The following is a 25,992-nucleotide window of genomic DNA, read 5'->3' on the forward strand; positions in this document are numbered from 1 at the left end:
GAATTAATAAGCTTTAAAACCATCTAATTAATTCAAGAGTAGCGACACTTTATATTAGGGCCAACTACCACGCTAACACACTTATTAGGTACTAAAAACTTGTGTTTCTAATCATCACATTACACTTCATAAACGAAAGCTTCAACCATATTACAAAGTAAAACCCGCCACAAAACGCAACAAATAAATCTAATTACATCGCAAACGAAACCACGCTTTCTTATTACCTATTTATCGCACTACTTTCATACCTTAAGCTTTAACCCTTACACTAATAACTGCAAAGCCGCTTACAGGACGACTGCAGAAATACACGGTTTCAGGTTTTCAGTAGCGCGACAACCATCGGCAGGGACGGTCGTGCCCGTGACGAGAAAATTCTCTCCCGACATCGAAAACAACGAAAAACTTCTCAACTTACTGACGTCACTATGTGTTATAAGTGAAACAGTTATAAAGCTAACAGTATGGTGATTAAGTCAAAAAACAAATGAGTGATGTTTAAGTTATTGTGACGTGAACTTGGATTGTTCTGCAGTTAGGACTGTTTAAAGTTAGAAGGTAAGTTAGAACCCGTGTCAACCGGTTTAAGTTGGTGTCGGCATAGTAAATGGCTTTATTCAGACTTGAAGACCGCAAACTGACAGCTGCTTGGAGAAAAGTTTTTGGTCAAAGTTAATTTAGGATAATTTGGATAATTTTGGCCATGTTATTATGTTATAATACAAATATTTATAATACTTACCTGTTATCCTATTTGGTGGTAACTTTAAAGGCGGTATAGCGCTGTGTTCCTGCTGTGTCTTTTGATTTATGTTTCTAAGTTTTGTATATAACTACAAGCTGATCACACACGGTACACGGATAAAATATAGCCTTTGACACAAATAACGGAGTTTTCTATCGGTAAAACGAATTTCAAAATCAGTTTAAAAGTACCTGAGATTATATCCTACAATAACTTCACAAACTCACAAACTTTATGCTATTAATACCTATAAGTAAGATTATTGTGACAGCAATAAAGTCAAATTCTTAAGTATTTATTCCCAAAATTACATTACATTCTACTTAATATAGAGTAGCCTAACTGTGGTTTCTAATATTAAACGTATCGATCCATCAATGTTTTACGAACACGCAAGTTCACGCAATACGCAACTTGAAAACTATAAATTGCCAAAAGTTACAACTTCGGCTGGTCATTTCAAGGTCGCAAGGTCTAACCTTAACTTGGAAACCGATGGACTGGAATTACTTATAAATATTTTGTAACTTTTTTATTATTCCCCGTATGAAGGGTACCTTCTTTAGCTCTAGTGCTTTTAATATTTGCATAGGTACATTATAACCTTTGATTGTAGGGTAAGTATTTATTTTCTTTCACTTTTTTAAGTTTTTTGCAAAGGGTCTTTTTCTCTTAAATCATGTCATTAATAATATTATGTATTTTCGTCCTTATGGTATATATCTATGGGCCGGGGAAAATAAAGGAATTTTGACCACAAAACAATTTATGAAATGTATGTATGTCCTGTGAAATGATACGCGAGTTGCTAAAATCGTCGACTATTTAATGTCAACAAGGCAAAGCTAGAGTGTGCTTCTAAATAAGATCAAGCACAAACAAGATTCCGACAGTATGTTGTTTATCACAAAAACCAAGATAAGCAAACAGACCTTCAATACAAAACCTACTTCGCTAACCTATTCAAATCTACAATCCTTCGCAAACACAGACTGTCAACTGTTTCGCACCAATGAAGCTATTGTCAGCAAACACTTGAATATTTAGCTTTCTATTGAAGCCCCACTATTGATCTGAGCGATTAGGCCGAATTCCAACTCTATTGTTTCAATTCAGTAGGTATAGGGACACTAATCGCGATTCTAGTTGGGTAATTATGAACTCGTCATTGCAGGTCGCTATTTTTGACGATCAGTTTTACAGTTCAGTCATCATCTCCCAAGCCTTTTTCCAAACTATGTTGGGGTCGGCTCAGCTGAGTACCAGTGTTTTACAAGGATCGACTGCCTATCTGACCTCCTCAACAACCACCCCGGGCAATCCAGTACCCCTAGGTAAGAATGGTTGTCAGGCTTTTTGGCTTCTGACTACCCATAACTTCTGCCAAAGATGTTCGATGACAGTCGGCAATATGTTATAAATTATTTTAACTATCCAACCGACCGACCGGCCCCGTACGAACCGAACCAAAGCGCAGTAGGTAAAACGGAGCGGAAAATCCGCCAGTATGAAATGAAACTATTACCTAACCGCCATAGCAATAAGTTTTACATATAAACATGAAGCTTAAAGCTGAACAAGAACATTAACGAACCTAGCTTAGATAATTCCGTAACCCATTATAGCTCCCAAGAAAGTAAGTAATTTCTTCACTTAAAAAGGTCTTAACATATTTAACACAAAATCGTATTTGGACAAAGGGGCGTAGACACATTGAACATCGAATTGAATAGTCCTTTATGACCCAAATGGACATCAATTTGACGGTGCGACCTCTATTCAACGTGCCGTCAAACCCACGTTGAAATCAAAATTAACAGTAGAAACCAATTAATTAGTTTCAGGGAAATTGAATGAATTTGTACCATTGAATTAGACAATTAGTTTGTGACAGCGGCCGGCGGTGGTGAAGTTGAAATTAGGGTTCGATCCGAGGTTAAAATTATTCGAAGTTAAATGAATTATGTTTGATCCAAACGGGTCCTGAAATTAAGAAGGTAAGAACTGTGGAAACAAAGCACTTGTGTAGGTAAGTTCTTTTAAAACGTTATTTTGGTGTTTGAATGTATCACTGTAGAGTAATTATAAACAGAAAATAAAGAAACCATACTTGTCAAGCAATTAAATTATGTTCAGCAGGTCTCGAAACAAAATTAAAATCCTCAATCTTAAGACTCTTCACTACAGAAACAAACCTGCATGCTGGTTGATATACAAAGGTATATAGTTTTGGATACTACGAATGCTAAACACCAATCAATCGCTTTGTCAATCCCTCACACACTCTCACGCCCCTCATTAAGTTGGTGTCAGCTGTCTATTTGCGCTTAACACTCGCACCAACAAAGCTTTGAGTAGATTTAAAGAATATAATAATAAAGAAATAGTTGCCCTAAAAGACTTTAAAAAGCATGAAAGAGGTCATAACAAGAAGTTCCAATTTTAAAACACCCATTATCGTTACAACTTATTCTAAAGCTGAGTGCACACGAATATCGAAAGTATCGTTCAGTAAAAATAAAGCAAGAACTGCTGACCGCTTATAACATAAGTAGACATGTTAGTAATTCTACTTAAACGTAAACACACAACCTTACACAATGTGGCCTTATAAATCTATTCTCTCTTATAATGTTGCATAGGCTTCCCCTAACGTGTTAAATCGCCCCTATCCCCAGCTTATAAAATTATAATATTCAGCAGGAGTGAGAATGCATTTTAGCTCCCCATTAACCCAGCTGTGCGCCAGTAATCAATAACTAATGACTGGTTTAGCATCAGGCTGTGTCACGCTAGTTCGTGGTTAAGCCTGAAGTGTAATGACGAGTAATGACCGTAATATTGCAATAATGGGAATTAGGTTACCTAGGGTTAAATAAGGACTGTAGGTTTGTGACCAGCTGTTGGGGAAACCCTTTTGAGTAAATTGTAAAAAAACTATAAAACTATAACTTAGAGGTATAAAACCGGATTTTGATCAGCAACAATACATATAATATGTCTTTTCTGTATCATGAGACTTGATGAGAGGCATTTGCATTAGTTTAATTGATTTGTTGACAGACTACCGAAAACTTTCGGATAACTGAAGTACCTATTCGGTTTTATAAACACTAATAATATTGTTTGCTAATGGTGTAGATATGGTCTTCTGTGCTTTATGATCATCAGCCATAACAAAATCAAAACCTATTTCCCTGTCAAAAAGAGCATACTCTGAGTTCAACAGGACATAGCTTCTGCGCTTAACTTGCGCGACCACCGGTCATGTTCTTTCTTTGGCAAAACTACTAAGAGTCAAGGACAACAAGTCAAAATGCTGACGGTTCGTTCAAAAACCACCATCGCGAGCCCTCACTCAATTACATCAAGCTTAACCAATCCAGCATAAGATAATACATATAATCGGATGTATATACAACTGATGAACTCTGATACACTCAGCACTGCTGATTCTTAACAAGCCAGTTAATAAAACGAGCAAAAAAGCAAATTGAATAAAAGTCCTGCCATTCCCGAAAGTAATTTACGTGGACACGCATTTTTTGCTGTCGCAATAAACCTATCTCTATTTTAATTAAGTTTGTGTACTCTCGATAAAGAACCCCTTCCATTGTTACACTTTGTTATAAAACGTTATAATGTATTACACTACCACTCTTATTTAATCAGTACGTTTTAACATGCATAGAGATAAAATTGTTCAGATTTTATGCACATTTTTTGGTATGGTAACAAATAATACCAAAAAGTTGATCGGTCAAGTATTTTCACTTTAAAAGAAAGAGGAATTAGAAAATAATTTTCCACATTCTCCAATCGACTCAACCTGCATATTATGTAATGGTAGTGTGATGATAAACCTACTCCTCATAAATAGAGTAACAGTTAACACTACATACCTAAGTACTTTATAGCCTTGTATATTTCCAACAAGTCATAAAGCCATGGTTAAAACAAAGCATCACTACTTAAAACTTAGTTTATATTTTATACCTAACTTTAAGCATCGTGTTTAACTCAAAACAGTGCAACTAGTCTCCAAAATTACACTATAGCAGCATTCGTAGCATTTCTAAAGTTTCTACCTATGTTAATGCGTACACGGTTTAAAAAATAACCCATATAAAACTAGGAACGTAGAAATATTATACTCGTACGTTATGCATGACTGAAGTGGTATCAATATCGCCAGTGTCACTTGAAATGTAAATCCTTCGCCACTAAGAACCACAGTAAGTCTTGGATGGAATCCAAAAGTCGTATCACCAAAAAGGTTATATAAATAACACTGAACTTCTTGGAAAGAATACGTTCTGAGAATACATTACGATTAAAAAAAACATTCGATATTCGAAAATTTAATTAAAGCGCGAAATTCTAGGAATTTGGTTTTTACTTTTTACGTTCCTATTTCAAATTCGAAGTAAAGAGGGCAGATTCAAGAAGTCTGCCATTCTTTTATTTCTTCCATCCATATTTTCCATTGAAACACCTTTTTGCTTTTTTATCTTTAATCTAATTATTCAAGGTTTTTTTTGGGCATAGGGGCCATGATGAGTGTGTGTGTTGAATATCGATCGCTGCCGTGCCACTCGGTCACTAGCCCTGACAACATATCGATTTACCACAAGCGTTTAGACATTTACCATTGTTGCCGACGACTAAATATTTAGCTGCTATCAAAGCACGCCTTGATACCTGAATAGTTTATTATAGATAGCCTGTAATAGATAGGCTTTGACATATATTTAGCTACAATTAAATAATTATAGGCATGTTCTACTTTGAAGAACGGAATTTAATTGCGTTGATGTGAAGGTAATAGATGTGATTACTACAGCTAATAATTTACTAGAATGATAATTTACGTTCCGTTTTATTGTATTATGTTTTTGAAGGTTTATTTTATATTTTCATAGTATTATCGACATAATATAATTAAATCAATAGTGTAAGTGATTAAACAAAAAAAGGTTTTAGGTAAAAATACAAAAAATATTATTTTGAAACAATATAATAAATGGGCAACATAGTACAAGTCCCCAAAAAAAAATGGAAATATACCTGCGTGGTTGCCTAACTTGAAAGTAATGGGTTTTGCGCTCGAAACATAACACGCACCATTTAGGAGGGGTTGCAACAAAAGAAGCCTTGATTTATTTACCGGGATTAGTGGGATATTTCCACTGTGGCAACACTTATTAATCAGCCGGACGTGACGTTTGCTTTGTTGAATGATGACGTAGCTAGTTCTTGAGAAAGTTGTTTGTACTGTAGGAATAACTGCAGTGTTGTCTGTTTTGCTGGTTATTTTTACTGTGACTTCATTTAAACACATCTAATTTAATTTTATTGGTAAATAAAGGCACGGTTTATGGATAGAAATATCAGTTTTTATTTACTACTTCTGGCCCAAACAAACATTTACCAAAAAATATAGGTACAAAGAGCTGTTAATAAAAATAATACAAAAAGTTTTTACCACCAACAATAAGTTGGACCATAGAGTCTCCTATCTTTATTATTCAAGTTAATTTATTGCGCACATACATTTGTGAAAACTGCAGTATAATGACTACCTCCGGGTCACAAGAGGATAACTTCACAACCGAGCTCGTGTAAATTGCTGCAGTCTTACTTAATAAAAATATTCCTCTATCTTCCTTTTATTTAATCCCTTAGAGAATGTCCAAGATAAAAACTGGTAGTAATAAAACGTTACAAACAGTGTGAATGATCTCCCTTTATGAGGAGCAATATCAGAGCAATATTTTATGGGCGCCATCAATGAGACCCAATCGGAATATTTAACACACCTAATGCTCGTTTCCGACGTAGATATCATGCAAATGTTCTACTTAATGGAGAACATAAAACGGTAACGTTTTCTGTCGTTATCATTTTTAAATATTTCTACAAAAACATATAAAGTAAAAAAGATATCTAAGATTTATGGCCTAAACACATTTTGTTTCCGACAAAAAAGTTTCTAATAGCTAATAGCAAATTCTTTACATAGTGAATTTTGAATTAGGAACGAGAAATAGTGTCACATTCTTAATTACGAAATAATTTAGTCATGGCCAGTTATTTGTTTAAGAATAAAAAAAAAAAAAACAAAAATTGGGTGTAAACATAATTTTGATAATCTGTGGTCTAAACACGACTAATGGCCGCCGTGGAAAACGGGGCAGCACAAATACCAAGAAAAACTATTATGAATTATGATTTAATAACAGATTTTGTTCTTGTAGCAACAATGTGCTGTTTCTAAGTAAATGCGATAAATCATAACGTTCGCGGCATTATTTACGGTAAATTATGCTTTGCCGTTATTTCTTTTGTAGGATTTGTATGGATAATTGGACCAAGTAGCTTTGTGGTTGTGGGAAAAGGGATTTTTCCTATTAGCAGTGGGATACTCGTTAAGTATAAAAGCAAACTTTTGCTGTTTAGAAATGCCACTACCATTGCATTCATAACACAACATATTATGACAGTTTTATGTGAAATGATGAACCCTTAATTGCCAATCTGCAATTATTGCTACAAGTCTCTGTACACTTATGAGCAATTAAACATAGATATTATTTTGGTTCATAAAACTCAGGTAATTTTACAAATACATATATTATTATATCTATTCAACCTATAATTAGCAAAGCTTGATCAAGTAAGCCCGGGTTATTTCCATTTTCACTACCGAAACTTTTTCTAAATGAATCTGAGTAACGTGATGCGCGGTAGACAAACTTTTCCACCCATTGCTGCATCAGTAGGTGCACTTAACTTCCACTAAGGTAATTAGCACTCCATGCACGTTGTACATGGGCCACTGTCAGCCATTGTTTAAAGGATTTCAAGTACCTAGATCCCAGTTTATGTTTGCCTAGTTCCCAACTTGAACGGGGAACTTTTATTTTTATAGCAGCATTTTTGCTTGTGTTGATAGGAAGTAATGTTTTTCTTCGGTGTTTTTAAAGTTTAAATATTCATTTACATGTATATTGAAAATGCAAAAAAGAATGAATATATGTAGGTACATAACAAAGTTATATAACCATTGTTCAATTTAGGCCTCCCTTATTGGTAGGACAGGACAAAACAAAAAAATGAATATAAAACATTGGTTTAATTTAAAAGATGTACCTAAATAAAGGTTATAAATCTTTTATTTATTTCAAAATCTGTACATTATAGGTATTTTAAAATAAACTAAATCTCTATTTACATTAAAATAAAACATTGTGATTTTTTATGTTGATTCCAGTGTATTATTTAGTTTTAATAGAATATAGAATTCCCGCTTAATACGCGGTGAAGGGGGTTAGGTTGCCATGGTTACCTAGTAACTATTATGTAGGTAAACCATGCGTTCACAAGTTTCAGGTTACTTAAACACAAGATTAAGGTTATTTCCGCGCACCAGGTCAAAGGGGAGAGAAACGTAAATATTAGAAATATGCAGAAGTTATGTTGAAAAGTAGATATTTTAGTATAAAAGAAGTCTTCGAATTCTTATGAAGATATAATATTTTCTCCACCTTTCCATTCATATAGCGCATTAGCGCGTTTGTATAAAAAACAAATCAGTTTTATCTTGCTTGTCAATAATAAAATATAAAAATAAATTTTCAAATAGAGAAATGGACGACTTAGTTATTTAGTTATTTCATAAATGTTGCTGTTTTAATTAATAAAATCGCAGATATATCTAACATGTGCGTGCATAAATGCTGTCCTAGTAAACTAAACTAAAACCAGAATATATTTTCGAACAATTTACAATATTCACGTCAGCAGTCAGCTCCCTAATATCAAAGATATGATCATAAATTATGAAACTTGAAGCTTCTAGTCTAGAAATATCTTAGAGCGCACAAGATGTCGCTGGCTGTGTGTGCGTCGTTTGTGTTTGTGTGTGTGCGTGCAGTTTGCTACGAGCGTGGAGAACAAAATTACTAGCAGAGGTGTCATAACAGAAAATCTCCTCAGAACGTAGCGCGTCAAAATGCGGGTGTGCGGGGGACGAAGAACGTTGCTTTTTTCACCCATATATGTCCTCACTGAAGACGACTATACATATTTTGTGATACCAAAAATCGTTGAGAGCTACCTCAAAGAACCCGAACGCCTCGTTACTTCATTCGTTACTGATTGTTTAGGTCATGCCCACCGTATATATTTGACCTAAAGAAGGTGGTTGACCTACTTGCATTACGGCATCTCCGCTTATCTTTCCTTCCTCCGTGGCTATGAGGCATTAGGTGAATGCACTTCTACGATAGATCAAATGTTGCCATTACTAATGGAATTCGCTTAGAAGAACGTTTGGTTTTAGAAATCTATTAAATAAGTGATGTTATAGGTTGTCTATTATTATATTACTGACCTTTTGCCCAGACTATATAGTTATTTCTGTGACACCTCTATTGCTGACAACATATACTTTGAGCACAGTAAGTATTTCAGGATTAGTAAAACCGACTTCAATAGCATACCTAAAATATTCTTCCATGTCCGACAAATACCATGATTTATTTATATATTTAAATAGAACGGCCAAAGCCAATTACACTATTTAACTTATAACTAATTTTAACTCAGTCATGCATCCTTCTCACAAAAATGCAAACATGCTGACATTATCCGCAAACACATCAAAATCAGTTCAGCCAAACATGGAATAATCGCGCTCAAACATATATACTTAAACATCTTTTTTTAACTTATTTTTTAAGAATTATTTAAAGTCTGCAAAAAAAAAGAATCAGTTCAACAGTATCAAAAACATGTATCTTCAACAGAACACTTGACCCAAATCGATAAGTTTATCACGTAGTTTCTTGTCATAAAAGTTCGATACAGATCATGTCGCGGTAACATATTAGTTGTACTGGGATGGACTTTGGACATATTATGATCAATAATAATGTATCATTACTCGAAGACAGTCTCAAAGGCAATTTGTAATAATGCACCTCAGTGTACCTAATCATTCGTAAAGGTTTCACATGCTGAATTTGTAATTCAATGTCATATTATGTAAGCTCTCCCGCGACCGAGCTGGTAGTAGTAGAGAAAGCCAATCGTAATATAAAAATAACAATCAATATTTTAACCACTATAAGGGTTACATCACAATAATAGGAAGCCAATGGATGAGGTTTTTAAGAGCTCCTGTAAGATAAATAAGCAGTTATTACAAAATTAAATATTCTACCATTTTTCCTGAAGAAATATAATATCATTTTAGTCAAGTTAATTTGCTTCTGCAAAGCCTACAAAACAAACTTTTCTTCTAGAACATTCATGTGACTGGTCTCAACTTAGCAGCATAGTGCAAACGCTGAAAGTTAAAGTCTTGGCGGTTTCCCCGTCACTGCACATCTAGCTGACCGTTATTTACGAGCGGCTATCTGCTCCCGTCTGTTTATGTGTTACATGTATCGCCTTGTCTTCCTACTGCCCTGGTACTTGCTAGTAAGTCAAATGGTTTGGAGTATTATTTATTCTAATTCTAGTACGTAATAAGAACTTTTTTTTTTTCGGACCATATTTACAAACACGCCAATTTGTTCCTTTTTACTTTTCAAAAGATACACTGTATTATTATAATTCTATAAGTGTAAGTAACTAACTAATACTAATATAGTTTAGAGGTCTACAAAAATCTTAAAAAACATCTTTTCAAGTCTTCTGTAACTCGAGCTGTAAAAACAAAATATTATTTTACTTATACAACAGAATAAGTAAACTTTAAAATTCGAGAAATTAGTAAGCGATTAGTGGAGTCCACTCGTGACCAAAGGGCTGGCCTATACTTCGGTCAAAAGATATGCATTGCCATCCAGCGTGGCAATGCAGCCAGCCTTTTGGGCACGATCCCAGCTGACAGCGATGCGGATGAATATTTTGATACTTAGTTTTAATATTTCCCTATAATAAGATCATTTTGTAAAACTATTGAATAAAATTGACATAGGTATTCTGTTGTATAAGAACTTTTGTTATTGTACTTAGATAAAGAGTTATATAGGTCACATAAATCAGTATCACTGGGGTGACGAAAATATTTTATTTTAATACGTTCTTCACCACTAAGAAACGAACGTACTTACATGATCTACTATAAATACCTTCTCATGTTTATTTTATTAATCTCTTCTACATTCTATACACCTGGTACTTTAATTCCCTCGACTACAGTATCATAACCGGGTAATAACTAATTAGCGGCAGAGATATTAATTAATCATCATCCTCCGCTAGGAATTAGGTCAATATCTCTATAACGTGTCTTAGACGTAGTTCTAGCGTGGTACCTACATTTACAGTTGTAAGTACTCCTGTGTCTGTCTATGTGAGACGCCTTTACTACAGAACCGATTAAAGATTCACAGATAGTCAAGAAACTGAGAAAATACATAAAAATACCAAATAATGAGAAGTACAAATTCCTTTGTCCATGCATCTTTTGCAAGAAAACAATCCCATTACATATTAGCATACAGACCTACATTTCCTCTTGCATTGTTCCTTGCTTAAGCAAATCCCTGCACAAAGGGTAAGTACAACATTAGAGAATCAGGCCGGTCTACACTAGCACATCAATATTTAACGACAGCTGTAAAACAGAAGGCAAAATAAACATAATGGTGGGTCCACAAGATACAAATTATCATAGAATTTTGTCTTCGCAACAAATCTGTGCATAAAAAAGTCTGAGCTAATGACAAGTCTTCAAAAACATCTTGTCATCATATTTTCACTCCTTTAGATTTTTACATAGACTTTACATTTCCAGTTTAGATATTTACTCAGACTTAAAGTTCTTACAGATATTTGTATAAACGTGAAGTCTGTATCGTGTAGACCCACCATAAGAGCAGTTGGCATCTCCGCCAGTGTATCTACGGCCTTTCAATTACCTGAGTTGACGTCCTAATAAATTATACGTTATAGGTCCCCATGGAACCCCTTAGTTATTCATAGCGGTGGCCATAAAGCCGTGTTTTGACAGTACTATGAATATTTTATTGTTGAATTTCGTGAGCCTTGGGAGGCTGTTGAAATGTTTCCTTGACCTTACAAAATGTAGAATTGTGAGATGTTAATCAATCTAAATTCAAACACAAAACAAACAAATCCATTTACATTAACCATTTAATTTACTAACTTTACATTAAGCTAAACATATAAACCTAATTACAAACGTACCAAAGCGTTTCCCAGCGAACGCAAATTAAGCTAAAACTCCATTTGCTAATGCAATAAGTATGAAAACAAAAATGTACGAGTATCACCTTGCCAGAGTAAGTCTGGGCCACTCAAATTAGATGGCGACCCGGTTTCCCACTAAAATAAAGTTAGATATCAAAAGAGAGTTCAGACATACGACCTTTTTAAATTAGCAAGGTTAGGCAGAAATAGACACAACTGGTGTCAGAGGGACTGTTTGATGCGACGTGACCACAGACCCTTGGGCTATGTAATTCATATGACAAGTATATTCTGTTGTGTAATGTTGAATTTACACATCATGTACTCGTAGGTCTCTTAATTAAGAAGAGTTATAAACTGTGTGGGTGTTGTTGTGTCTCAAGGGTGTAGGAAAACCACCTAAGGGTTGCGTATGTCTGAGCGGTTGACAATGTAGGCCATTTGACGAGAACATCGACAGACAGTGGTTCCCACTGGCTCTTGCATTTGACTTCTGACTTTTAAAGTCCATCTTCTTAACCAGATCCTGGGTACACTTAACATTTCCTTCAAAGTCACTTTACTTCTTACAATTCACTTCTTCTTCCCTGCAAAAAAGTAGGAAATAGTGAAGACCGTTTTGGGGGCTGTTTTTTGTAAAAATTGCAGTTCGAAAAGTACAGTTCTGTGGCAAAGTTTGAATAAATAGCTTTGAGTTTCGTATATTCGTATATTCTTCTACTGGATAGGTTTGGTCTTTATCACAGTTTCACTAGTAGTAGAGGGTTGAGTCTCACTTTAGCCAGTAATGTTATGACCGGGTCCGATTGTCCTGAAGCGTCAGGGGATACACCGTCACATATAGAGGGGTTCATTCAAATGCATAACAAGGGTGCTACAATAGACGCATATTCTGGGAAGGTTATTCTATGAAGGGGAGTTTAATTCCCACAGGATTAAATACGTAATATTAATCAGCATTTGGTCTAACATATTATTTAGTGAGATAAGTACCAGTATGGCATCGTATTTGTACCTGGTATTACAACCTCACTTCAATATAAAATTTAACATAAGTAAATTATACTAGTTCTGTTAATACGTTATATAAAAAGAAGTTCGTAACATTAATATTTTTCCTATAAAAGGCAAAACAAAAGTGACAGGTACAGTTCTGACAAAGCTTTCTGTAAAAACAGTCTTGAATTCTTTATGTCATAGTAGGTACTTTAAAATAAACTAGAATATTCTTAGCTTGAATAACAGCTTCATAAAACTTTTACCCTAAAATCTATATTATTATACTTTCAATACACGACAAGCGTATATCGTATACCTTTTAACAGTTGAAAGCAAGCCAAAGTCCTTTCCTCACTGTACTTAACTGGGACGGACAAAAATTTGGCCACTCACTGCACGAACCGAGAGCCAAACCAGCTATCTCACTGTCTTATTAACACATTTTATGTCCAAGATGAAGTGTAGCTATTTTATCCAGTTACTTTCTTCTTTATGCGCCAAAACTTATTAGTCAAAACTTATTTTAGTCTTTAATTTTCATTCTACAATAACATTGGGCATGAGGAAACAAAAGAATCAATCCGAAACAAGAGAAGTCACTCTATCGAGCGGTCAGGCAAAAAATACTAAACAGATTTAACTGTTTGGAAGCAAGCACTGTCGAGCCTAAGAATTAACTACCTACTGGCTACTTTTTATCCGGATGTGGAAAGAAGTAATGCGGGTGAAACCGAGGTTAGAAGTTAGTATAATTGTAAAAGTATATCTAGTACAAAACCGTGTTGGAATAAAACTACCCTGAAAACATCTTCCATATTCCATAGCTCCCCCGACGCTAATAAAGAACTAAACCGCTCCTTACAAAAATAAAATACGAATTCTAACGCCAAGGATTCTAGTTGTATAACACGCGCAGAATGTTTACAAATAGTTCCAAATGGTCTCGTATCTTCGCTATTTGATATAAACCTTGGAACATTGAACCAACAGGAAACGCCATAATTGTCAATCCTTTGCCACTTCCAAAAGTACAAGGAAGCTGGCTTCAAGCATAGATATCAAACTACTCTAATCTGTTTTTTTTTTCAACCAACATTTAACCTCATACTTTACAGATCAAATTGAAAATCTATTAAAGTTTGACAAATTATACTTAGTAGCTTCATGTGCTGGCTGTCTGTACATGTGTGCGTCAAGTTCAAGCTAGTAAATTGAAAATTTTTGTCATATACCTACGTCAACTCGTGGTGGTTCCAGTTAGTTAAATGATCTAAGATATAAACGTACACAAATGCAGCATGCACTTTGCAGTAAATTGGATGTACTGAGTGCAGTGCTAGCTGCCAACTACAATCGCGTGAATTCAAGTGCACCTGACTGAGGTACTCAAAGCCAAACGCTTGGAGATTGCATGGCTAAACTTGTGTGTAAAGGTGATGTCGTGTGGTAAATGCATTGGAGATATGAACTGAATAGCTTTAAATGCATTTGGCATCTTACATGAAACAAGTTCACAATAGTAGTAGCTGTTCCCCGCGTTCTTGTAATATAATAAGTGATACCTGGATAATAAATAACCTATGTATGTCCTTTCTCAACCTGTAAAGTATCCCTGTAAATTTCATTTTAATCGGACCATCAGTTTGCAGCAGACCATAAGTATATGTGTGTATATCTCTAAGTACATACTAAACAGCATAACAGCAAAGCTATTAGGCAATATTGTGAATGGTGTCATGATTACCTATTGTCTTTAACCTTAAAATTAATACCGATGTTTATGAACATTACTCATCGAAGAACTAACTCTTAAATAGTACACAAAAATTAGTGAAATTAAATAAAAGCTTGCAAAATCAATTAATTAATTCTTCAATCCTTTTCTACTCGTTACAAACATTGAAACGTGCGTCAGAATATTCCAAATTTACCTGCCGATGTAATATAGGTATCTGGATATGAACTCAAAAGCTCTCACACTAATAGGTTGCCTATCTTTATGACCTATATACCTGACGGATCACGTTTAATGCGGCTCAGCCCTACTCAAATTAACTTTTAATAATTAATGTTTGGACATAATAGCGTAATTATCATTACTTATTAATTAAATAGAGCAGGCCCCTTTTGTTTTGGCTAGACTTTATTATTGTAACCGTGTTTTATCATAACAATTATAGATCAGTTTATTTCTGACATAAATTAGTGTCAAATAATTGCTGAATCGGTTAGACTGAAAGCCGACCCCAACATAATTGGGAAAAGATTATATGTAAATTTTCATGGCAAATAATATCAAACTTGCAATTCTTGAAATGGGTAATATAAGAAATATACATAATACAAGAAACATACATAATACATAAAACAGTGATAAGTTCAACTTATACAATAAGTCACACTTTCACCAAACTGAACAAGTTTGATAAGTATGCGTATAACTTAGATCCAAGTATTAATCTCAATGATTCCTCTTGATAAGATTGCACGGAAGCACAAGGATTGATAAAAAGAGGGTAAATCGCATATAATGGAAACCATAGATTTCACCGTCCCTAGGGACCTCTCATTTTTCTACGATTTTTATATCTAAGCTCGCGTATAAATAACAAAGACTTTATCGGAATCACAGCGCATTTGAAACGGAAAATACTTTAAGAAAAAACTAGACTAAAAAAATTCAAGAAAACCGTACCACCAATCTTAACTAAAATTTTTGAAAAAAAAAAAACTTTAAAATTACTTTTAAAATGACTTCATAAAAGGAGGAGCTTCTTTAACCACAAATTATTATTATTAGTTAAACTCCTATATACTATGATTATGTATGGACCCATAATGTAATTTGTGTTTTCAATACCCAACAAAACAGACAACCAGAAAAGCAAATATCCAATAACATCCTTCAACAACTAACTTAAAACTAACATGAATAAAATTATAAATACCTACAGCCAAACTTCAAGTTTAAACCCTTCCCAAGTGAACTACCGCATACAATTAAACCTTTAACAACATTAACTAATCCGAATACTGAACATGTCCGGTAGAAGTTTAAACTTTTGAACCACATCGACGAATATGCTCGTCTGGGTCACTTCTATTTATATATTTATAGAATTGGAGTGGACTAGGAATTCATCTAATTTTTCTGCAATAAATGTTAATTTAGGTATTTAATCAGAAAGAAACATAAAACATATGACAAGAATGAACAATATCTAGCTTAAAATTAAACTTTGAAAATTAAACGTACCTTTTTGTCATATTGGTCATTAAGAATAATATTATAGTACCTATAGATGATACAGGTATTGTGTAGTTACACATTTTGCAGTTAAGCAATCTCAAAACTTTTCAAATATTTCCGAACATTTCAATTGTTTTTCTACAAACAATTTACCACCTACCTACGTGTTCCAAGAGGCCGCCTATTTTAAGCCTCACCACAATACTGTATTGCTTGACCCACATATAAGCCACCGGTGAGACACGTCCACGCCTGTGCTGCACTACAAATACGCCACTTTTGTGAACCTATGAATTATGCATGACTGGTTTCTTTATCACACCTTTGAAAATTTGGCGAAAATACCTACGTAAGGAAGTGTTATGAGGGGAATAGGAATGTATGGTAAGATTGGTGCAATTGGCTGAACTCTTTTGCTATGTGAAATGTAAAATTCTGACTTAACGAAAGTACCTTCGTCTGTCGGTTTGTTTATCGTCCTTTCGCGCTAGACCTATTGAACGTTTGAAAGATACATGTTTGATACACAGATAGTCTGGACCCTGAAACGGGTCATGGGCTGCTTGTTATCCAGATACCGAAAATGGTCAATTCTCGATGTGAATAAAAAAGCTGGGAACAACTAGGAAAACATATAAAACTACCGCAGATTTAATTAATAAATGCAGAAAATGCAAACAAGTGGTTTAATAAAAATAGTGGTATAATAAATTTAATAAACTTCGATAACCTCAGATTACAGGCGTACCTAAAAAGCGAATTCTGTGGGAATCAATAAAAGAGGTATTGAGGTAAAAAAGTACGAGTATCGGAGTAGCAATTCATCGTATAATTGATCTGATTAAAGATTTATATAGTTAGCGAGGTAGAAGTCTATAGGGAATGAAAAACTCTGTAGTCGGGCACGAAATAAGTACCAACATTTACAAGGAAGGTAAAAGGTGCCCAGCCGTATATTTACTTTTTTTTATTTTATTGATTGTACAGGCGTGAATATTATATGGCGGACTGGATATTTTTTATTGATCAAGTACTTTAATTCTAGTTGCTATATGTTTTGTGCTAGTCTCTTGAAATAAGGTATTTATTTATTAGTAAGTAGTTTGTCGCAGTTTTAACCTATAAGCATATAACTTGTAAAATCTACAGGGTCCTTAAGGGTCCTTTCATCCAAAACGGTATAGGTGTTTTAGTTCATTAGAATAAAAAAACAAAAAAACACTTAGGCAGGGTTTATTATATCAGTTAGGCTACATTATTTAGACCTTACAAACCTGTTTTATTCACGAGCCAAATACTATAGTTATATGTAGCGATGGTTTATGAAATATTTATAGCATTATGTTAAAGACAGTACTGTAGAATGTAGAAAGGAGGACAATGGGCGACAATGGCGCTGCCCGACATTATGTTAAACAGATGTTGTCTAGTTACGAAATGTACCAATTCCTGATGTTATATTTAAAACTAGCTGTTTTCTCAAGCCGTATTTAAAATTAACATGATGTTAATAAACTAAAGAATAAATGTTGAGCGTCATATTTAGTTTTGCTCATTGTACCAGTCTAGTATTATTTAATTTTAAAAACCCTGTCAATATTTAAATTAATAAACCACTACATTTTACACTTTTCCATTTTTTTTATCTTAGTTCTATAATATGGTGTCCAAAAATATTTATTGAATACACATGTTGAGAAGAATTTGGTAAGAGGTTTCAATCTTCGTTGTTATAACATAGCAACTTTATACTGTTTATATTTCATTATTTTTGACCTTTAAGCTCGTATGTCTCTTGAGAACTCATTTTTCTTATATCAAGAATAAAAATATTACTCAGGTGGATATAGAATATCAGTTGGTCTTATAAAATTAATGTATCTTTGTCGAAAATTCTGAGAACAGGCCCAATTTAAACTACATGATAAACCCTTTCTTAGGAATTGTGTTGTGAAAGGACCCTCACCCTTCAAGCAAAATTTTCTGTTACGATATTATTGTATGCTATATCATTGATATAACCTAGATTTGATTATGTGACGTAGATTTATTTTAGTAGAAATATTTTTTTAACTGATAAAGAAAATGGTTTTCTCTGTGTATGCCTGGGGGAGACTCTATAGTCAAGAGTTCCTTGTTTATTATTTAAAATACGGTGTAATATGTTTTAAATTTAGTCCGCTAATGCTATATAGTTTGAACTAGGCACACATTTATCAGAACATTCCTTATAGAAAACGGTACGCTATAGCTAAAGTATTGTCCATGTTCATCTTCAAAAACTATGTTATGGACATTTATCACGAAAGAACATCTCCCAATAGACCTAAGAAAAAATAAAAATACTACAGGTACTACTAACATTTCGATATTTTTCTCTTGTAACAAGTTTCAGATTTGCGTATCTATGTGACATTATTATGATTGAAAGATAAGTATTAAAACTTTTATTTATTGCTTCTAGTTCATGACAAATAGGGTAAAGTAGAAAATATATGATTACCTATTCTGTCCTCATATCTTTTGGGATTTTGAATGCCTGAGCAACAGAACTCAAAGCATATAAGAGTTATTTTATATCAATTGGCTACAGTACAACTTAGAATATTTATCAATAGCAGCCTACGTTGTACAGAAATGTATTTCTATGGCAATTTTTGTAAGGATTTTTTCATAACTATCCCATTCAAAGTATTCATACAAATAAAGTTATTTAGGGTTTTATAGCTTTAAATTTTGCGAGTACCTATATCATGATAAGATTCACATTTGTCACCCATCCACACCGACCTCGCACAAGCTTCTCCAATGTTTGTATCTCTGATGTAAAGATTACACAAAAATATAACTTGAAGACACAACCAAGTCAAGCAAAAAAGCCATTATGTTAAAAAAGATAAGTAGATAAGTGGGAGTTGCTTAACTTTTTATTACATCTGTATTTTCCAAGATTATCTTTGTCGCAGTACTTTGTAATCTGCAATGTTCACAATAGGCTTGAGTATGTAAGCTCGAAGCTAGCTTACGTATAGATATGCTAATCAAGCCTGGCAGTCGACATTGCTGGCAGAATGTGAGCATCACATACCTTTAGAGTAACGGCCTCTTTTCTACGATGTAGGGGGAATAAAATCTTCTTAAACGATACCTCTTTTAAAATTGTTACTGGAGTTTGGGCAGATAAGGGAATATTGATGAGAAAAATAGAGGATTAAAGATTTTAACAAGAAGTTGTGAAATCCATAGTAGATGGGAGTACCTACTATACATGATTCTAAAAATGTGGTACATAAAAATAACGTCTGCTTTTGAGGCTTCGGAAATTGCTTAATTGTTCGTTATATTGGAATCAAGCCAACTTTTGCTCAGCTCATTAATATCCTTACAAATATTTAACCCTTTAATAAATATTCATCTCTTAATAAAAACCCTCTCTTCAACTTTTTGTTTACAATTCCTTGACAATATTAATGTGACTTCTGAAGAAACTGGAACAATTTGCAAACAATTTGGATATTTTGTCTGAACTTCTGGGTGGCAGCTTAATAATTTATTCATCATAAAACAAATAACTTGACTGTAACTAGTGTGACACAATATTGGTATACGCTTCAAAAGTTCTTGGGTAAACAGCAATATTAATATGTTTAAATTATGTTTCGTTTAAAATGTCATGATTGAACACTATTGTGTTCAGCATTCAAAGTTTAGTTGTTTAAATAATATAAATATTGGAAAGATTCAAACTCATCTGGCAAAATAAATTATACATTGAATTCTCTAGTTTTCATACAAGCAACAAATAAAATATATAATATATAAAGCGCCAGATGTACCTACATACATGAAAAATCTGGCTTTACCTTTAAGCCCATTGACATTTTTAAACCGTTTCCATCAAAAGGTATCCATATTCCTTTTTACATGTTTCAGGCACTTCATATAAAATCTTCTTGAGCCCTTTTGTTGGTCCCAAAAATCGCCAGTTCTTTTTACATTCAGGTTTAAATTTGGCAATTATAAATTTAAGTATCCACTCCATTCCGGCCGAGTGGGTCCGTATTCACGATCTGAATATTTCACCTTTTTTAATTGGACGGGTGAACACGGCCGGATACTGGGAAATTTAGTATCTCTTGATAAAAAACGTGACCTGGAGTTATCGTATTTTTTTGAAGATAACATGTTTTTTGGAAGACAAATCTTTTGGTATACTTGCAAGTATTTTCTTTCAAAATAAGCTATGAAAATTACCTATGAGAGCTATAAAAAAAATATAAAGTAATTATAAAAAATATAGGCTTTTAAGAGAAGTTCAGTTCGGTAGTATTAACGTGAAAGCGCGACAGACAGACAGAGTTACTTTCGCATTTATATTAGTTTGAAATCCTATCAAACGTAAAAATATGAAAAGTATATCTATACTAATATTATAAAGAGGAAAACTTTGTTTGTTTGTTTGTTTGTTTGGTTGTAATGAATAGGCAAAAACTACTGGACAGTTTTTAAAAATTCTTTCACCATTCGAAAGCTACATTATCCACGAGTAACATAGGCTATATTTTATCCCGGTATGGGCAGTAGTTACCACGGGGCGCGGGTGAAACCGCGGGAAAACGGCTAGTTACTTATACTGCTTTGAACATTTCAATTGACAGATATACGTAATGGATTTCCTGAAATATTCTAAGGGTGCGTCCACATCTGGCGAATGCGCCGCGAATGCGCAGCACGCGAGCCGATCGCGAGCTGTCCGCGAGCTGCGCGCGTGCAGTCACTGCAATAGTTCGGTGCGCCTCTTTAGCGCAACTCACGCAAGGCTCGTAAGTATAGAGCGCGCGAGCGGCGCGCGATCTGCGCGCAATCAGTTCTCGCTCTTACAGTTCCGTATATTGGCTCAGTACTATCGAAGATGGCAGACGTCGCGCGCCGCCTGCGCGCCGCTCGCGTGCGGCGCTTAGGTCGCGCGCGAGGTGCGCGCGGGCGGCGCAGAAGCAGCGCACGAACAAAAATGCACGCGCGCAGCTCGCGGACAGCTCGCGATCGGCTCGCGTGCTGCGCATTCGCGGCGCATTCGCCAGATGTGGACGCACCCTAACAGCAATATTTATGAATGGTATTTAAAGTGCTATCGTAAACTATTTGAATGAATTTATCCAATCAGCGTGGATAGTTCGCTAATAATCTGGGTCAGATATCAAATTGAAGATACGTCACTCGAAAATAATGTTCTCGATTCTTGAAAGTGATCTGTCGACTTTTTAGAGAATATGAACTGTAAAATATAACAGAACAAGATAAACAACTGTTTTCCGTTTTTCTTAAAACAACTATTTAGTAAGAATTTTCAGCTTTAAGTTTCAAAACTAAACAGTTGTTTTAAGAAAAAAATAGAAAAACAGACGTTTATGTTGTCGATGAACTTGGGCATTTGAAGCGTTAAACCAAAGTACGAAACACGGAAGTTAACTGTCTGCTCTTAATAAAGCTAATTTGTGATAAAACTTAAGACAGGATATGAGAAATGGTTGGGTAAATACGTAACAATTTGAAATGTGATACTGATTCTATTTTGGGTCTACATCATTATTCTTGGCCGGTCGATATTATGCCTACTTCATTGGTCCTCAAAGAAGGCACTAACTTTTGTTTTATATGATAATAAAATAGTTATTTTTTCTTATAAAAATCATTTTATTTTCAGGCGTCGATGCAATTTCGAAGAAGGTTTTTTAATTAAATTAAATTCTACGACAACGCCACAGTTTGTCCAAATACTTCTGTAATGTTAATAAAATGGAATAGGAACCGGAATTTATTTAAATTAAATGCAATAACAGACAGGAGCAAATAATTAAAATAAATAAAGTGTAATTTTACTCTAAAATGGGGAATAAATTCCGCTTAATTAGTTCGTAAATTACCCACAATATAAGAAAGAAGGTTAGGTGATTCTACCTTCATGGTAATAGCCCCCGTGGGAACTCCCTTTTCCCCACATACCTGAGTAATAGGGGCCAATAATAATAAATGGAGGGGGAACTTGAACCTTTGGGGCTGTTTATAGGTCATCAGAGAAAAGTATTGATTCCCTGTGTACGTTGAATTAATGTAAAAAACCTTTGAACTGATGAGTGGCTTTTCTGAAAAATATTGCTCAGGGTTTTGGGGAACCTTCAAAGAACCACTTGGCCTCTAATTAATGGGCGTAATAATTGAATTTTCTTCAATAATTTTTGAAATAAATTATTTATGTAAGTTTTTATTAGCAATAAATTCGAACAAGTCTAGCACAATCTCTCAAACCCTCTATCTTTATAACGCCAAAAAATTCAACCCCATCAATTTTCACCACCCTCATTTTATATCATAATGAAAAACATTCCAAAAAAACATGTCTTCCTAACTCCTTCACCAAGTAGGCGCAAGTCTACCTAATATAGCATTACGTTTGACGAATACAGATGAGGCTTGCAAGATTCCTGTTTCACTTTTGTTAACCCGGCTAAAGGTGTGACCACAAAGTGTGTACGAAGACATGCTTAAATGAAATGTCGATATTTCACTTTGTCGAGTATAACGGGTTGACAAAGTCAGATAGTCAGTCAGTCACTCCTTGTAAAACCCTAGTACTCAGCTGCATCTGGTTAGACTGGAACCCCAACATAGTTGGAGATGATGATGAATTATAATATAAGCAAAAGAGGCAAATGTGTGGGTAAAGTTCAGGACTTATCGCAACTTAAAGCAATTTAAACTTAAAATTAAATATATTGCAATTTGGCGTGTGTATTTCGCCACTAAACATGATTTGTATTTAGTTAATTTAAACATCACTCGGAAGCACTATTTAGAAGCATTATTTATTAACGTTAAACGCGTCTAGAACCTTAAACAAATTGTGGTCTTAATTCAAAATCCTTTTGGTTGGTTCACAACAAGAACCTATGCAGATTGAAACCACTGCACAGTGGTCGGGCCTTTACTACCAACCCTCAGTCAGCCTAAATAAGAATTTGGGCATCCCCCTTAGCCTGTATATGGCGAGAAAACCGAGATAACCCAAGACTTCTCTCTTTATGTTTTCAATTTCAACAGACGTATGTATTTGTTGTGGTAACGCTATGTTCTGTTATTTTACGATTATGGTGCTACTTTATTGCCGTTGGTAGTTTGATATACCTAAGTGTAGGTCGGGATTCGATGCAAACTTTCTGGCCAGTTGTGATTCAAGTTCCTTTGTTTCACGGGCGTAGCCAGGGGGAGGGTTTTGGGGGTTCAACCGAAAAGTTAAGATAAAATTTAACTATATTAATTAATTACACTCAAAAGTATGTGGTTTGGATTGGATTCTCTACGGGCGCACCGCGCCGAGCCGCTCGTCGTCGTGTCACATTCGGTAATCTTCGTGTAGTTTCATGCCGCGTCGTGCCGTTTCGTATCCCACGCGCACCGCGCGCATGTCGCGTTCATTACCGAGACCGAGCGAGAGTATTTAAGCAGATTGCAATTTACAGTGAACGACGACGTTATTTTGTTATTTTTGTGTTTGATTTTACTTAAATACATTTAGAATTTTCACTTTTAATAAGAGTAAGTAACTACTAATAAGATTTAACAGACTGAATGGCTTGGCTCTCATGAACATTCACTATGGGATAGAAATTGATGCGAATGAAGTCATCCTCCGAGCCCTTTTCCCATGAATGAAGTAGTGGATATATTTAAAAAGAAGAACAGAAGATTAATTCTATAACGTGTACCTAGGTATAACTGAACGTAATTTTTTTATTTAGCCTATATTGTCCCCCTGCTTGAAAACGGTCTTCGACGATTCCTTCCATTCCAGAAGTTTTCTCTGAATCTGTTTATTACATATTAAATATTGTTCTTATGAATAAACGGCTATTTTATGTATTTTTATTCGTTTTATTTTCTTGAACCCCCCCCCCCCATTCTAAAACCTGGCTACGCCCGTGCTTTGTTTTATCTTGAGAAGTTTGTTGGTTGGTTAGTTCTTGGCATTTAATATTATACGTATTACTCTTAGCGCATTGCGTAGCAAAGGTGTTGTAGCGGTAATTCATTTAGAGATTTTTTTACGAGAATCGTAGGGTCTATTAAAATTTCAAAAAAGTTTAAGTTGATTAAAAGCACTTAACTCCTAAACGTATTAAATTGCAAAAGGACAAAACGATAGGGCAGGAACACACATCACCTGTGTGTACTCACCAAACCCATTCAATCTAAATTTGTAAGATAAGCACTACCCCGTATGGTTTATTCATAGATTGTGTGTGTCATCCATTACGGCATGTACCTCCTACAGTTTCACATAATTACAATGAAACTGCCCAATAACGGGGCCCTTTAACCCTCTCAAGCACGCTTGATACAGGGTTTTATCAAAACGGTATCTCATTGAGGCAGGTCGTTTGGACCCGCGTCGGAAATTACGTCGTAACCCGACCCGACTTGAAGATCGCGATGTCGCCTCTAAGGACGAAAAATGGTCCGTCCGCATTTTAGGGTTAAGTTGTGTTCGCTGCAGTCTTTATTGGCGTCGCATTGTGTTAGTGATCCCGATTGCAACGTGTGAAAAAACTTGAATGTAATATCAGTCTGGTAATACAGGCTAAATACGTAAAACCCTTGTTCAGCGATAGATATACGATTCAAGTTTTTTCTCACGTTGCAATCGGGATTGCTAACACAATGCGACGCCAATGGATATTGGGCAAAGAGCTCTGCATCATGACTCTTCGGTCTCTTGTAAGCTCAAGTGATTATCGTGTAGAAATGAATCGTGATGCGTGATGAAAGAGATTTCTTTGAAATATTATGAAATAAGCCATGCCTTTGTTTGTTGTTATTTGTTCAATTTTTTCTATGTGTTCTATGTGTGTTACTATTTACATAAACTATTAATGACTAATGAATAAAATTATAGCAGCTGTGGCCTAAATTCTTCATAGGTACTATTCAGACTATAATTTGACTCGAAAATATTCTTTTTGACGTAATCCCAAGTCACCTCTTGTTGCGTACGAAATGTCACTTAATAAAATCGTTACCCTAAGGGCTGGACCTCAGGGCTGGACAGTAATCTATTTTGACACTTGTCAAGCCTTGTTTTGAAATTCTATTTTGTGTGTTGGATCAGTATAAGATAATAAATGTTGGGCAGAATATGTAGGGATATTATTTATCTATTATAGTTAAATTCCACAACACTAACGTGGGTACTGTTAATAATAAAACAATATAACTTCATTGTTTACATTTGTTCGTGTGTTGAATTAAATATACCTACAATTTCATTTTAATTGCGATAAGATCACCGTCATTAAAACCTCCGTGAAAATCTCCATCAAACAGTAATCACAGCCCGGTTAGATCGTTAACACGGCAACATTAACCGACTCGAAGACTATCGGAAAGTTAGGAACGAACAAAGGAGGTAACTTTTTCGATCGAAAGCAAAAGCTAAGGAAAAACTTCGCTTTTGTTAACTTTGGGCAAGTTGCACAATTGTAAGTCCTTGGGGTGTAAGTCAAAGCATCTTTTGAATTATAATTATGGCACCAATTTGATGGGCTGCGGGATTGTTCGAAAGAGTTACCGCAGCCCTGGTACATAAAGGGCTCAACATTGGACATGGGTTTTAGTCAGTAAGAGTCTGACACTCCCTCATCGATTTTCCTTAAAAAAAAGTTATAATGTAATAATTATATTACATTATACTTCATAAAGACTCTAGCACTTGATA

The 25,992-nt window shown here is 34.8% G+C and overlaps 1 protein-coding gene across 1 annotated transcript in view; it reads left to right on the plus strand.

Moving 5' to 3' along the window:
* Nucleotides 1-336: 336 nt before the first annotated feature.
* Nucleotides 337-25,992, plus strand: part of LOC124640840 — an 83,047-nt gene continuing 57,391 nt past the window's right edge. The window contains exon 1 of the mRNA XM_047178776.1: nucleotides 337-561. The gene's annotated coding sequence lies outside the window, so the exon portion shown is untranslated. The remainder of the gene's footprint in view (nucleotides 562-25,992) is intronic.

This window comes from Helicoverpa zea, chromosome 21 (assembly GCF_022581195.2).
Source record: "Helicoverpa zea isolate HzStark_Cry1AcR chromosome 21, ilHelZeax1.1, whole genome shotgun sequence".
Taxonomy (NCBI): Eukaryota; Metazoa; Arthropoda; class Insecta; order Lepidoptera; family Noctuidae; genus Helicoverpa; species Helicoverpa zea.